At 35.4% G+C, this 16,242-nt stretch overlaps 1 protein-coding gene across 2 annotated transcripts in view; it reads left to right on the top strand.

Moving 5' to 3' along the window:
• Positions 1-16,242, top strand: part of LOC101895602 (zwei Ig domain protein zig-8) — a 692,613-nt gene that overhangs the window by 646,019 nt on the left and 30,352 nt on the right. The gene's annotated exons all lie outside the window — the stretch shown is intronic.

Here is a 16,242-nt window from a genome sequence, read left to right as displayed (position 1 = left end):
ATATTGAGTGCCCTACACTATTTGGAATAAACTTAAAAAAAGAGCAAATAAATAAATAAAAACAAATAGATAAATAAAAAAATATAATTCGTTATAAATTCTGTTAAAATCATAAAAATCCCGTATATAGGGAGTTATGGTTATTTTGGGGTCTATACGAAGATGTGGACCTGTATAGTAAATTTCCTGTCTCAGGCTGTAGTGTGCATTACGAACTTTAAATACCAAATTTGAAACAATTCCGGTGAATAATGTCGCTAAAATCATCAAAATACCGAATATCGGGAGGTACCGCTACATAGAAGCTATTCGAAGACGTGGACCTGCATAAACAATTTTCTGTGTTAGGCTGTAGTACCCATTACGAACTTCAAATACCGAATTTAAAACTATTCCGGTGAATAATGTCGCTGAAATCATCAAAATACCGAATATCGGAAGGTACCGATATTTAGGGGCTATACGAAGATGTTGACCTCCCCATTACGAACTATAATAATGAAATTTGTAACAATTCCGGTGATCAAAGTCACCAAAAATATCAAAATACCGAAAATAGGGAGGCACAGTTATATGGGGGATGTACCTAAACATGGACCTATGTAGCCCATTTTCAATACTAAAAGTCCTGCAGACCAATCGCACATTTGAGTAAAACTTTATCAACCTACTACAATTCGTTCGGAAGGTGCGAAAAGTAAAGAAACGACTTGAAGCCGCATCGTAGTGTCCGAAAAAAGGCTCGTGGGCTGGACATATCGCAATGTTCTGTTCAGAAAATATTGAAAAGTTGGCTCGCGGGAGGAGGAAACATTCGTTGTCCAGCAGTTTGTAAATAAACATAATGATCGTGCTTGCTTGCCAAAAAGGTCAACAGAAAATGTGCACCTTCGGTTAGCCATCAGAACTCAAGCGCCGGCCACGGTGATGGTGTGGGCCGCCATAACAGTCGATGATTGCTCTCTGCTCGTATTAATCGACCGTGGCATCAGAATAAATGCCGAATATTATCGCGAAAATATTCTGGAGGGTGCATTAAAGCCTTGGGCACGCAAACCTGTTGGCCGCAGACCTTGGACAATCCAACAGGCACGCGCCACCCAAGAATGGTTACAAAATGAGATTCCTTGTTTCATTTCCAGCGTACAATGGCCCCCAAAATCTCCGGATACCAATCCGTTGGACTGTTGTGTCTGGAGTATTTTGGAAAGCAAGCGTGGCATTCAAAAATACCAAAGAGTTGATCACCTCAAGCAAGCGCTTCGCCGGGAATGGGCCAAAATACCGCAGAGCAACATTCGGGCAGCGTAGGATGGTTTCATTGGCCGTTTGAAGGCCATAATTCATGTTAAAGGGGACCAATTCTTCATTCCGACATTTTTAGCTATAATTTAAAAAAATGTAAATGTGTAAAAAATGTAAATTTAAAAAAATGTAAAAATTATGGCATTTGACTTTGTTGCTGTTTTTTATCTCACCTTGTATACTTTGCGGAGTCTAAAGTGTATATTTCGAGGTTTACAAACAGAATGACAAACTTAATGTACCCAAAAACTTTAAACAACTATATATTAAATTTACTCTAAATCCAAATTCATATAAGATTCTATTATTTAATTTCTTACTCCATGCCAACATAGTCAAAAATCAAACTAACACCTTAAGCCACGTCCACGTATCGCACATTCAACACAGTATTGCTTACCAACACTTAATCTCAGTCGCAAAATGGGAAGAAAAACAAAATTCAATTTAAGACAAGTAGAATAATATTTGAACACAGGTGGCAAAACCAATTTCATTTTAAATTCCCTTTCTCAGCCATCGCAACATCCGCCATGCATATAAAAACGTTAGCCATTTACACATTTCTATTATCGTCGAGAGGATGGATGTGTCAAAACAACCTAATTTGGTTTTGGTACAATTTTCACTTCCAGTTTTTTTTGCGCAAACAATTTACGTGTGGGATTTATTACAAATTAAATTAAGGAGATATGGAGGCGGGAATATTCCTCTTATGCTGTATGTTAAAAATACAAATTAAAGTCAAAAATATTTTTTTTTAATGAGGCGTAAACATTGTGTTAATTTAAATAATCTCCAAAAAAGGAGGTTGTTTAATTAATTTGTCAAAAATAAATGTTAGGCACAAATGTCTCTAATCAATTTTTTTTATATATTTACTTTTTTTAAATTTTTGAATTTTTAATTCGAATTTTAAGTATCCAATTTGATTTCCATGTAGATCTTTTTACCACTCTACAGGTAATAAAAGTTTTTAAAACTATCATTGATATCAGGGACATGGTACGGATCTCGCCTAGTTAAAAACTTAAATTCTTCTACAAATATATATGAGCTATTTCTAAACCGACCCCCTCCAAATTCAACAGACTTACTGCCTTTACCAAGTTTCTAGGTTGTTGGAATAGTTTTGTTAGCCTCCACCATGGAAAAGACGGTATATTAATTTTTTTCATTCCGTCTGTAACACCTCCAAATATGGAGACCCCATAAAATATTTATATTCTTGATCAGCATAAAATTCTAAGATTATTTGAAATCACGATACAGCCTATATTATTTGACGTAGATCTTTCAAATTTGGCATTGTATTGTTTCTAGAATGATTGGTATTGGAAATTGGGTATAAAAAACTCTCCCGATATTCGACATATGATGACTTTAGACATACATTTCAACGGAATTGTTTAACATTTTACATTAAGAGTTTGTAATGGGTTCTACTTCCGGTAGCAGAACATTGGCAATATAGACTTACGTTTTACTTTTGCCCCCATATATCTTCAGATATTCGTAATTTTGAGGCTTCATGTCACCTTTTCTGACGAATTTATTTAAAATAGAGTAATTGTAGTCCGTAATTGGTCAATATCAATGTACGTTTATTTTTTTATAACCCCCATAAAAACACACATTTTTCGGGAATTGTTTTAAATTTGGCATTTGAAAATCATAAAATATAACAACACTTCTGGCTGAAAATTGAAATTGAATTGAAATACATAGGTTCACGTTTTCATATAGCCCGCATATAAGAGTGCCGCCCACTTTATATTATTTTGAATTTTCTATTGCATCCTGCACCCGATTTTGCTGGCATTTGCAGTTTAGAATGGAATTTGTTCGCTTATTGAATCTAGACTCTTATAAAGGTTCAATATTTTAAATAATCATAACACATTTTAATGTCCTACACCACATAGTGGTAAGGGTATTATGTCTTTGTGCATTTGTCTACAATATGGGGACGGAAGCGAGATTGACCCATAGTTACTATGAGGATATTCATAGAATCACTTTCTAAATCGATTTTTGCAAGTCTGTCCGTCGGTCCGTCTGTCCGTGCATTCTTGTGAACAAAATGCTCGTCGCATTTACAGGGTGAGATAAAAACCTGCAACAAAGTCATACGCCATAATTTTTACATTTTCTTTGTAAATTTTATTGATTGAAAGCAAAAACTGCCGGAAATAGCATCAAATTTTAGAATAAGTATAGATTTGTTCGAATTGGTCACCTTTGCCACGAATTATGGTGTTAAAACGGCCAATTAAACCGTCACACGCAGCCCGAATGTTGCTCTTCGGTATTTTGGCCCATTTCCGGCGAAACGCTAGCTTGAGGTGATCGACACTTTGGTATTTTTTAGTGCCAACCTTGCTTTCCAAAATATTCCAGACACAATAGTCCAACGGATCAGTATCCGGAGATTTTTGTGGCCATTGTGAACTGAAAATGAAACGAGGAATCTCATTTTGCAACCATTCTTGGTTGGCGCGTGCTGAGTCCTTTTGGAATGCCCAAGGTCTGCGGCCAAAATGTTTTTGTGCCCAAGACTTTAATACACCCTCCAGAATATTTTCGAGATAATATTCAGCATTTATTCTGATGCCACGTTCGATTAATACGAGCGGAGAGCGACCATCGACTGTTATGGCGGCCCACACCATCACCATGGCCGAAGCTTGAGTTCTGGTGGCCAAACGAAGGTGCACATTTTCTGTTGACCTCTTTGGCAAGTAAACACGATCATTTTGTTTGTTTACAAACTGCTGGACAACGAATGTTTCCTCATCGGAGAAACCCGAATTTGGCAGTTCACGAACTTTCGGCCAAGCGAAACAACTCTTTAGCTCTTTTGAGTCTATTTTCTTTCTGTTGCGGTGTAAGTTCTTGCACTTTTTGCTATACAATATTTGCCGAATTGAATATTGTGATATGTTCAGCTCACGAGCCATTTTTCGGCCACTGCGACGCGGGTTTCGATGAAGTCGCTTCTTTACTTAATCCATTTCCTCTGATGTTGCTGTTTTCTTCCGTCCACTTTCTTGACGTCGAGCTACGCTACCAGTATAACGGTAACGAGCGATGGTACGAGACACAAAAGATTTATTCACATGTAAATGCTGGACTGCTCTAACGATAACCACTTGTGGTTTTCCAGCCAAATATAAAGAAATAACATTTTCATGCTTGAATTCCATAACGAATAACTTCTTTTCTGAAAAATTCTCACCAAAATGCTTTTGTATACTTGTAAACAATATAATGATATTTTACTGGAATAATTTTAACAGCTGTTGGACAAGTGTCTTCGAAATGACAGCATTCTGAAGTTTGTTGCAGTTTTTTCATATCACTCTGTAGTCCAAGTAGAAAACCTTTTTCTACAGCAACAATTTTTAAATTCTATCAACCATATCGATTGCATTTTCTGCCAATGGTTACACAACACACATGATTTTTTTCTTTTGAATGTAAATGCATTAATTTTTGTATTATTTCCACAACATTTGATCCTTCCCTTCAAATGCACAACATCTAAAGTAAATAACCAAGTCAATTTCCGTACGAACCACAAATGATAAATATATCATTTACACATTTTCCCTTCACACTCACACACATACATTCGTATAAAGAAAATACGTTACTATAGATCCATACGGACTGAGTACGTTTTCAAGGATAGTGTCACTTAGCCCATCTACAGTTACATAACAGGGCATCGCGACACACACACCCTATCTTGACACTCGTTCATTCATATGCCACAGAAGACTGCAGCGTATTTCGTAGATATAAATGTTGATGTTGTCATCTAAATAAAACTATTCATGTCATCGAACATAAATACTTACTTACTTTAGTGAGTGAAAAACTATACGCTCCTATCTCGTAGTAGTGTGAAGTTTCATTTCGTTCATTCGAAATATATATAGAAATATAGTCGATGTATATATATATGGACACGTATGACACACATATTGTATATGTGTGAATGAGAAAACCATGTTATAGTGGAATATAGTTTTCATATTTAGACAACAAACATCCATCGCGATATCGCATGAAATGAAATGTCAGTACGAATGAAGGACCACCAACATTCACTCACACACACACAGGCAATCAAGAAATGAAATAACACCAGTCACAAGTGACAAATTTATGTATGACAGTGTTAAATAAAGACTCGTTAGATATTCTATGTCACAGTGTTGTGTGTTCCTTTTTTGATGTTGCTGATTGAAAATATGTATATAAAATATGTGAGAGGAGACGTGGAAAATCGAAATATAGCATTAAATCTTAAATTTCTCCAAAAAGTATTTCTAGTTTTCTTGTTAACTAACTGAAACAGTGATTTTTAAAGCTAGCGTTGAACCAAGAAAAAATTGATATTCTTCATAAAGATACGCGCAGAAGTTCTTCTTTTGGAAGTTCTTGCCCACGAAATTATAAATTTGATATAAAACAAATTGGTGTTAAAACCATATAAAGGGCGAGATAAAAAAAAACTGCAACCAACTTCAGACTGCTGTCATTTCTAAGCCACTCGTCCGACAGTTGTTAAAATTATTCCAGTGACAGCTCATTATACTCTTTACAAGCGAACAAAAGAATTTTGGTGAGAATTTTCCAGAAAAAAAGTTATTCGTGATGGAATTCAAGCGTGATAGATTAGGAAGATTTGTTTATATTTGGCTAGAAAACCGTAAGTGGCTATAGTTAGAGCATTGTAGCATTTAAATGTGAATAAATTTTTGTGTCTGGTTCCATCGCTCATTACCGTGATACAGGTAGATTAGCCCCGACTTCAAGGAAATGGACGGAAGAAAACAGCAACATCAGCGGAAATGGTTCGAAAAAAAAAAAAGCGACTTGCTCGAAACCCGTGTCGTAGTGACTGAATAATGGCTCGTAATGGCTGAACATATCGCAATATTCCATTCGGCAAATATTGAAAAATGAGCTCGGGGTAAAACAGAACTTACACCCCAACGAAAAAAAAATAAACTCGAAAGAGACTCTTTAGTTTCGCTTGGCCTTGAGTGGTGAACTGCCGAATTTGGTTTTCTCCGCTCCGATGAGAAACATACGTTGCCCAGCAGTTTGTAAAAAACAAAATGCTTGCCAGCTGAAAATGTGCACCTTCTGTTTGCCACCAGAACTCAAGCGCCGGCCATAGTGATGGTGTGACGGCCCAACACACGGTAGTCCCTCTTCGGTCGTATTAATCGACCGTGCCATCAGAATAAATGCCGAATATTATCGCGAAAATATTCTGGAGCGTGTATTAAAGCCTTGGACATGCGAACATTTTGGGCGCAGACATTGGACATTTCAACAGGACTCAGCAACATCGCACTCAGAACGCGCCACCCAAGAATGGTCACAAAATTAGGTTTCTCGCTTCATTTCTAGCGTAGTGGCGCAGCATTTGCCACCAAAATCTCCGGATACCAATCCGTTGAACTATCGTGTCTGAAGTATTTTGGAAAGCAATGTTGGTACTAAAAAATACCAAAGTGTCGATCACCTCAAGCAAGCGCACCGCCGGGAAGGGGCCAAAATACCGCAGAGCAACATTCGGGCAGCTTGTGAAAGTTATGTTGGCCGTTTGAAGGCCATAACTCGTACCAAAAGTGACCAATTCAAACAAATCGAAACTTATTCTAAAATCTGATGCTATTCTCGACATTTTTTGCTTTCATTCAATAAAATTTTAAAAATTAAAAAAATTATGTTGTTTGACTTTGTTGCAGTTTTTTATCCTACCCTGTATATACCTTACTGTATGCGAAATCAAAAAGTCCTGATAAATTCCATATTCATATCAGATTTCTTGTTGAGAGGAATATTTAGATAGCAATTTATAAAGAATTGCTGCATTTTTTCGCAAATTATGACAGACTCTTTGTATGTGGGTACCAGAAGGGGTTGGCGGATATGTATCATAGAGATTTTGTGTTTGTAAAAATGTTTCAATGTGTGAAATTTAAAGTGATATGGATGCTGGATTTCGAAAGTTTGAACCCTTTGTGGGAGAGTTACCAGAAGGAGTGTGCCGATATGTCAGCATTTCCACAGCAGATATTGTGTTAGTAAAAAATATGGGATGTTTGAAATTTGAATAGAACCGGATGCTTTTTTCGGATGTTATGATTTTTTGAATGTTGATCCTTTGTGGGGAAGGTATTTGATGCAATGAACGATATTGTCCATTTTCGCACCGGATTTAGCATTTAAGCAAAGTTGAAGCAAAATCGGATTATCTTTCTGTGCAGTCAAATATTTTCTTTGCAATTTTTGACCCATTGCCCATCTCCGAACTCGATCTAAGTTTAGATCAAAGTACCAAGTAACAAGTTTAGACCAAATAGGATACTCCCTTCCAGAGTTATCGTGTGCACAATTCCAATCAAACAGACAGAGAGACGGACGGACACCTCTAGATCGACTTCAAAAGTCCGGAAACTGATTTGGTCCAAAAAATTTTTGGGTCTAGAACTGTTATTTCACTGACCTATAATGACGATTTCCAGCAACAAAATTTTTCTAATAAAAAGCATAGAAAATTAGGAAAGGTCATTTTGTAAATCAATTTATGGTCATCAATTCAAAATTTCCATAAACCTTTGTACTTTTACTAAATGGTCTTCTTATAAAAAATGCAATAAAATATTCCCTAATCCATATACAATATAAATGCTTTTTATTGATACATAAACTGTAATTTTATGCAAAAGAGTCAAAGTTGGAGATATCCTTTTGTTGCTTTTATCCCCTCCTTCCTTTGGAATTACTTTCAATCATGATATGTATTTGATTCTTTTGTACTCGAAACAACCAATTGACCTTTATGACCATCGAGGAATTTGTAGTATTTTCTATATGATGCAAGAGGGCAAAAGTTTATTCAATATTTTCCGAGAATTTCCAATTACTACAAACACAAATACCTTACAGGTTTTGTAAAAAAGGGGAAGAGGGGAGCAAGAGTGAATATAAAAGTTTCTGGAGGACAACACTGTAAATGTTGTTAAGATTAGATTCGAAAGCATTAAAAGAAGCATGCATCAGTTTATCGCCATAAAGGCTTAAACCATATGGGCCATAAAATTTTATCATTATTCATATATTCAATTGATTGTGAGAATGGCGAATGGGAAAGGTTGGCTTTATTTACATAAATTGCATTTTTGGATCACTGGTTTAATGGGTAGTGGAAAAATTACGAGAAAGTGTGAAAAAGGTTACATTTGTGTAAAAACGTAAATTTGTACATTAGGGTAAACAGGACCTTAATTCCATGCTCACAATATTGCTTTTGTTAGTTTGCTCTCATTTTTTTATTTGCATTCTCAAATTTACGTCAATGAGATGAACAGATATCCATGACCTGAAAATAATTTTCGGTGATGAATTAGTTCTCAACCGACCACACATTTCATTCCCCCATTATAAATAGATTCATTAAATAAGATAATATATCGATTTCACGCCACATCTCCACTTGGATGCCTCAATATTATCTGTTAAAAAAGTAAATAAGAGAAAATATCAATTAAGGATATCCTTGATTGTCAGTTAAGCAGGAAAACACCAAAAATCCATTAAATAAAAAAATAATTCGTAATGTTTATCGGTGCGTGTCGTTAGCGTGGGCGTGTATTTCGAACGGATGTTTCCTACCCCGGATAATAACAATAATAATAACAATAAAAATATATGAAGAATAAAAACAAACGAGTTAAACACTCCCAGTGGTCATGACCATCGGATGTCAAGTAAACAAATAGACTGGTTGACAGTAAATGAGTTTCTATAGGTATGGTAAGATAAACACATTACTGACACACATAGACATGTGAGATTCTATCGGATGGAAGTAAAATTCAATATTTTGCAAATATAAATGGAAATTGTAATTTATTTCTATTTTTATTTGAAGAGAAGGAATGTTTGTAACTACAATTTACATGCTTTTATATGTTACCCCAATTGACAATGCCAAAAAGAAGCATTACAATTAATAAAGCTTGGCGAAACTTTCACATTCTCAACATCTTAATTGTTTCTTAAATACACATTGTGCAAAGAATTTTGAGATCATGTTATTATACCCTATAATCCTATGCATCACATCGATATATTGGTCCAAGACACATGATTTTACGAGTATATATGGATTTTATTGCTCACACTACAGGTCTCAATTATGCTCCGATCCTCACGAAATTTTGCATAGAGGTGGACTTATGGTCAGAAATGCTTTTGATGAGGATCACAAATTATTTAGGGGTTTAAATGGACAAAAATTAAAACAAGTATCATCTTTTTGCATAATTATAGACCAGTCGACTTTAGCATGGGGCCAGATTACAGGGCTGGGAAGAAGCCAACTATTTTGTTTGGTTATCGGACAATATTAGCGGATAAAAAAGAACACAACTTTAATAACAAAATAAGAAAATTTTCACTAAACCTCGAAAAATCATAAATAAATTAAAAAGTAACTTCGGTCAGTTACAGTGCCAAAATATCGGATATATAGCAAAATATGTACAATCTATATGTGAAAGAAATTGATGTTAGTTATAGCTTATAAGTGAAGACTGACAATTCTCTCCAATTCCGAAGCGGTCTCTTGGCAGAAAAGGATAAAATCTACGAAAATCGCAATAGAATATGCCAATAAAAATGTGAATATTTTTTAAACCCACAGCAATAAGGCTCCTCTGTAGCCGTACGTACATCATGGAAATAACGGTTTTTGACTCTAGGTATCTTTGGAGCAAATCCGTTTTCGGACATTTGGAGTCGATCTGGAGGTGTCCGTCCATCCGTTCGTCTATCTGTCTGCCTGGCTGGATTGTGCGCACGAAAACTCGATTTGGACCAAACTTTTTACATCGTTATATTATGGTCAAATTTGGGACGAGTTCGGAGATGGGCAATATCGGTTCACTCCTTCCGGTACCACCTTCACGAAAGAAAACATTTAAAATCTTAATATTTTTATCAGTGCTCGGCCAAGTACGGAGATGGACAATATTGGTCCACTCCATCAAGTACCTCCCCCACAAAGGGTCAACATTTTGAATAATTACAACTCCAATAGCATGTGAAATGGAAACCCGATTCCGTCCGCTATGTCTGGTACCTATCTCCTATTAAGTATAGGGAATTGTCGAAATAGTCCAAATCCGGCATGTTTTTATATTTAGGTCTGATACGAATTGGATAATTATGCCCAACTCCTGCGGTACCTCCTCCATAAAGGATCGACAGTTTGAATAATAATAATTCAAGGCGGGGTGTATACATCTGCCGGTAAAACCGACTGATACCATTTATTTATTTTATTTCATTATTTTTATACCCTACACCAAAAGGTGGTCAGGGTATTCCCAACATACCAAATTGACTTGAGAATAATATTTTAATAAGCTTTCAAAAATAAGCCTTAAGCTTGAGAAAATCTTGAGAATGTATTAAGAAATGCTTGTTTAACAATTATAGAATAATCGAAAGGGAACCCTTATTCATAAGCTTATTCTTGTAATTGCAGAATAAGCTTTCGAAAGTAATATTATATCAAGCTTTTTTTTCAATGGTATAAAATATTTATTTTTTAATTATTTTACACATTTCATTCATTGATCGCCATCCCAGCTGTCGCTGCCTCATGTTGCATTGATACCTAGATGATTTCTTTCCCCTTATTTGAGCTTCCGCATCTCCTCCACTAATTCTTCACTTCTCTTGAATTCTTGCAAATTTTTGACGCCTCTATTATGAAATGAGATTGAAATAATAAACACTACAGATTCCCAGATTTATTATTCATCATTACCTTAGAGTTTCGTCCAGAAATGGGTCTTAAATTCGCGTGATTTTGATTTTAACCAAAGAAAATATTTTTTTTGTCAACAATTTTCACAAAAAAAAAAAAAAATCAAAACAAATTTGTCAACAAAGGACAGATTTGAGAAAAGTTTGTGCAAAAAAGTTTTTCTCTAGCATTGTTGAGGAATTCTTACGATAAACTATTTTCATAATATTATTCTCAAGCTGTATTGTATTTTTGGTATGTTGGGTTATGTCTTTGTGCATTTGTGTGTAACATGGAGAAGGAAGCAAAACAGACCAATATTTACTTTTGCTGATCTTCATAGAATCACTTTCTGGGTTGATTTATGCATATAAGTCCGTCTGTCCATGTATTTTTGTGAACGAAATGAAGGTCGCATTTATTATCCTATTAAGTTGAAATTTTGCACAAATCATTTTTTTGGCCCAAGGACGAACCCTATTGAAATTGGAAATAATTGATAAAAATTTAGATATAGCTCCCATATATTCGTCCGATCTGCTTTTTATTGTGCACCAAACGTGCAATATCAGCCCGAATAGTATTGAGTTTTGCACATACAACCAAATTAAGCCTGAAAATAAGTACGCCAAATTTGATCGAAATCGGTTCAGATATAGCTATAGCTCCCATATATATTGTTCATCCGATTTGTTATCTTTTTCCTCCGCAGCCGTAATACACACTCTGTAGCAATAATATTTTGGGAAATATATCAAATGCATCTCAGAAATACCTTTGCTAAATTTTATCGAGATCGATTCAGATTCGGATATAGCTCCCATATATAACTTCGTCCGATTTACCTTTTATTGTGCACCAAATGTCGTATATTTGCCCAAATATGATGGAACTTGGCACATACGACTGAATTGAGTCTAGAAGCTAGTATGCCAAATCTACACAGGACTACTCTAGTTTAGTATATCTTCCAGATACGGTTTATTTCTAAATAAGGACTAAAATCATTTAAAATGAATATGCTTTGCTTGAATAAAAATCGCTGCTCTTGACCAATATCTTTTTTTTTTAAATTGTTAAAAATAATGAAATTGAATGCATATCCCACTGCTGTATCTACTATTTTCTGAAATAGCGACAAAAACATTTTACCACTGGGAGCCATTTATCAAACAAGTACAAACGAATCTGTGATATATTGGAAAAAGTAGCTGAAACACGATAGACTGCTCCAGCGGAGCTAATTTAGTTATCATTGTTTCCTCGTGACATTTGCTCTTAACATTATTTGTTTTTATTGTTAACATGATTTGTATTAATTTATCAAATTGGTGTATAACACCACCAACAACAACAAAGCAACAACCCATAGGGACTACCACTGACACGCGGAAGCAAAGGAGCCAAAAAAAACCGAATGTTGAGTGTAGTTTTGGCATCCAATGGAGATGTTTTGTTTTGTTATTTTGAATCAAAAATTAAAATTAATCGAGGCTGTTTGATTTTCACGCATTCGCAATGCTTTGAGTAATGTGTCCCTAATGGAATCTGACTTTGATTTGTATTAACAGATGCTGTATTGCGGATGCGGATGGTGGCTGGGGATATTTCCAAATGAAATTTAAAGAGAAATGGTATTTATTTTTAGCGTTGTACTTCTTCCTGAAAGCAAATAAACCTACACGAAAATAATAATAATAAATCTTATTGAAATAAAATCTTACGAAATCGTATTTTATATCGTGTAGGCATAAATGCATGGAATATAATGTAATACAATATTTCCAAATATGTGAAACTCAAGATACGTATAGGTGTTGCAACGCCATGTGTCGATTTTATTATAAGTTTGATTGGACTAAAAAGTCTGTAACACTCTGAAATAGTAGACCATATACACCTAAGAATGTCTGTCCATTTTTCCGTGTTAAGTTGCTATCACTATACAGGTTTCAATTACGAGCCAACCTTCATGAAATTTTGCATCATGTTATGGCTAGGCTCAGAATAGGAGTCTTTTGTTTTTGAAGGTGTTTGCAAAGTACAAAATTATATTTTATTTCACAAATGAGCCGAGGGTTGAGAGTTTAGGACAGTGAAGAAGCCTAATGTTTTTGATGGTGGGGTTAATGCAGGTATAATGGGCCATAACTTTTAAATGAAAATTGTAAAATTTCCATTAAAACGCGATAATTATGGCGGTGCGATATGGTTTGGCGGTGGGAAATTCCAAGTGATATATAATATACGCTTAGTAGATCAAAACCCGAAAAAGGGTTTTGGGTCTATATAGCATTTTATATACACAGAAGGCTTAAAATATTTACTTCTATACTTCGCAAAATTTATGAAATGGCTTTTAAATTTAATACAGGTCTGCTATAGAATCAGGTTTGGTATAGAATCGTTTTCAAATATTTTTATCATTACATACCAAAATATATACATATATTGGCTATGTACGTAGACCTGATATGTACCGTTATTTGGAGAAAATACCAAAACATATGCTGATATTTTTCAGTAAGAGTTTTTTTTCAAAGTAGCCTAAATGCGAATTTTTAGAAAAATCGATCGAAATGTTGGGAAGACCCTCAAAATAGGTAATATCTTTTGATGGGGCAGTCTCACAAAGGAAGAGTTAACATTTCAAAACAAAAAAAAAATAATAATAATAATAAAGAAGCTGTATGAATACCCTCCATCATAAGAAAGGAATTTGAAAATTTTCAAACTCAAAAAAAAAACTTCGAAAAATATTGCTAAAATTATCAAAATACAGAATATAGGAAGTTACAGTTATATTATGGCCTATACGAAGACTTGACAATAATTGCATATATAAATAATCTTATATGCAATTATTGTCATACCCCATTACGATACTCATATACGATCATCAAAATAACGGATATAGGGATATATCGTTTTATGGGGGCTATAAGATCTGGACATAGTTATGCAATTGTCTGCCATAAGCTGTACAGGATAAGATAAAAAAAAACTGCAACCAACTTCAGACTGCTGTCATTTCAAAGTCACTAGTCCGATAGCTATTAAAATTATTCCAGTGACAGCTCATTATATTGTTTACAAGCGTTCAAAAGCATTTTGGTGAAAATTTTCCAGAAAAAAAGTTATTCGTGATGGAATTCAAGCGTGATAGTGCGATTTCTTTATATTTTGCTGAAAATCAACGTGGCCATCGTTAGAGCACTCCAGCATTTAAATGTGAATAAATCTGTTGTGTCTCGTAGCATCGCTCGTTGCCGTGATACTGCCAGCGTAGCCCGACGTCAAGGAAGTGGATGGAAGATAACAGCAACATCAGCAGAAGTGGTCCGAAAAGTAAAGAAACGGCTTGATCGAAACCAGCGCCGCAGTGGCTCGTGAGCTGAACATACCGCAATATTCCATACGGCAAATATTGAAAAATGAGCTCGGGGTAAAGCCATGGAAATTCAAAAAAGTGAAACACAAATGAAATAGACTCAAAGGAGCTTAAGAGCTGCTTCGATTGGTCGAAAGTGGTGAACTGCCGAATTTGGTTTTCTCCGATGAGAAAATATTCGTTGTCCAGCAGTTTGTAAACAAACAAACTGATCGTGTTTACTTGGCAAAGAGGTCAGCTGAAAATGTCTACTTTCGGTTGACCGCCAGAACTCAAGCACCGGCCATGGTAATGGTGTGGTCCGCCATAACAGCCAATGGTCGCTCTCCGTATTAATCGACAGTGGCATCAGAATAAATGCGGCATATTATCGCGAACATATTGTGGAGGGTGTATTAAAGCCTTGGGCACGCAAACATTTTGGCCGCAGACCTTGGACATTCCAACACCATTCAGCACGCGCCACCAAAGAATGGTTACAAAATGAGGTTCCTTGCTTCATTTCCAGCCCACAATTGCCTCCAAAATCTCCGGATACCAATCCGTTGGAGTATTTTGGAAAGCATGGTTGGCACTAAAAAATACCAAAGTGTCGATCACCTCAAGCAAGCGCTTCGCCAGGAATGGGCCAAAATACCGCATACCAACAGTCGGGCAGCGAGTGACGGTTTCATTCGCCTTTTAAAGGCCATTATTCGTGCAGAAGGTAACAATCCAAACAAATCTAAACGTATTCTAAAATTTGATTCTATGTCCGACATTTTTTGCTTTCATTCAATAAAATTAAAAAAATGTAAAAATTATGGTGTTTGACTTTTTTGCAGTTTTTTTATCTCCCCTTGTACGCCCATGCTAAAAAAAAATTGAAGGATTTATGCAAGGTCTATCCTAACCAATGGCCAAATTTTGACGTTTGGTATCGAATAAATTTCGATTGCAATAACATTTTTAGACTTTATGGTTGCTTCTGAAGTTTAACTCTTACAACCGAAATTTTCTATCAATTCTAGCTAAACAGGCATACAAATTTAGTCTTACCTCCAGTTAAAACTGTGTATGTAATGTATTAAACATTTCCCCCCCCCCCCCCCCCCTACTCCATTAAACATTGTGTACTTTTGAAATATATACGTCTAGTTAATTTAAATGTATGGCAACAGGAGGAAGTTAATAAAATATCGGAAAGTAGCCTTTTTGCCTACCCTGGCAAATAATTTGAGAAAGAGGTATTCAAACACTGAAAATATACACTTATTTTCAACACACCGTTAAATTGCCGTTATAGCACACCATGGCATGTAGAACTTTACAAGTAATTCAATACACTGTATAAAATTGACAGTGAACCATTTATTTGTTTCGACTTTATTTACAACAGTTATAGCAACTTGTGAGTGTGTGTACATTGTAGTTCACTTGTTACAAATATACATATCATCGTAGTCTATGGGTGGTTGCGACCACCACCACCACAACAGTTCTACACCCTTACCCTATATAGTTGTATCACATTTCGACTCAAAATACCTTACAAATACTCTCCATGGTCTATGACAACCAACAAATTGAAATACCAAATATCCATGGCACAATGATATCGCTACTGCTGAACATTAGCGGTATGGAATTACTACAACTTGTTCTCTGGCTATTGATGTATCAAAATGCCTAGAGATACAGAAAGTTGTTAGGTACTCACACA

Source organism: Musca domestica, unplaced genomic scaffold, assembly GCF_030504385.1.
Source record: "Musca domestica strain aabys unplaced genomic scaffold, Musca_domestica.polishedcontigs.V.1.1 2, whole genome shotgun sequence".
Taxonomy (NCBI): domain Eukaryota; kingdom Metazoa; phylum Arthropoda; class Insecta; order Diptera; family Muscidae; genus Musca; species Musca domestica.
This window is presented reverse-complemented; position numbering and strand designations above follow the sequence as displayed.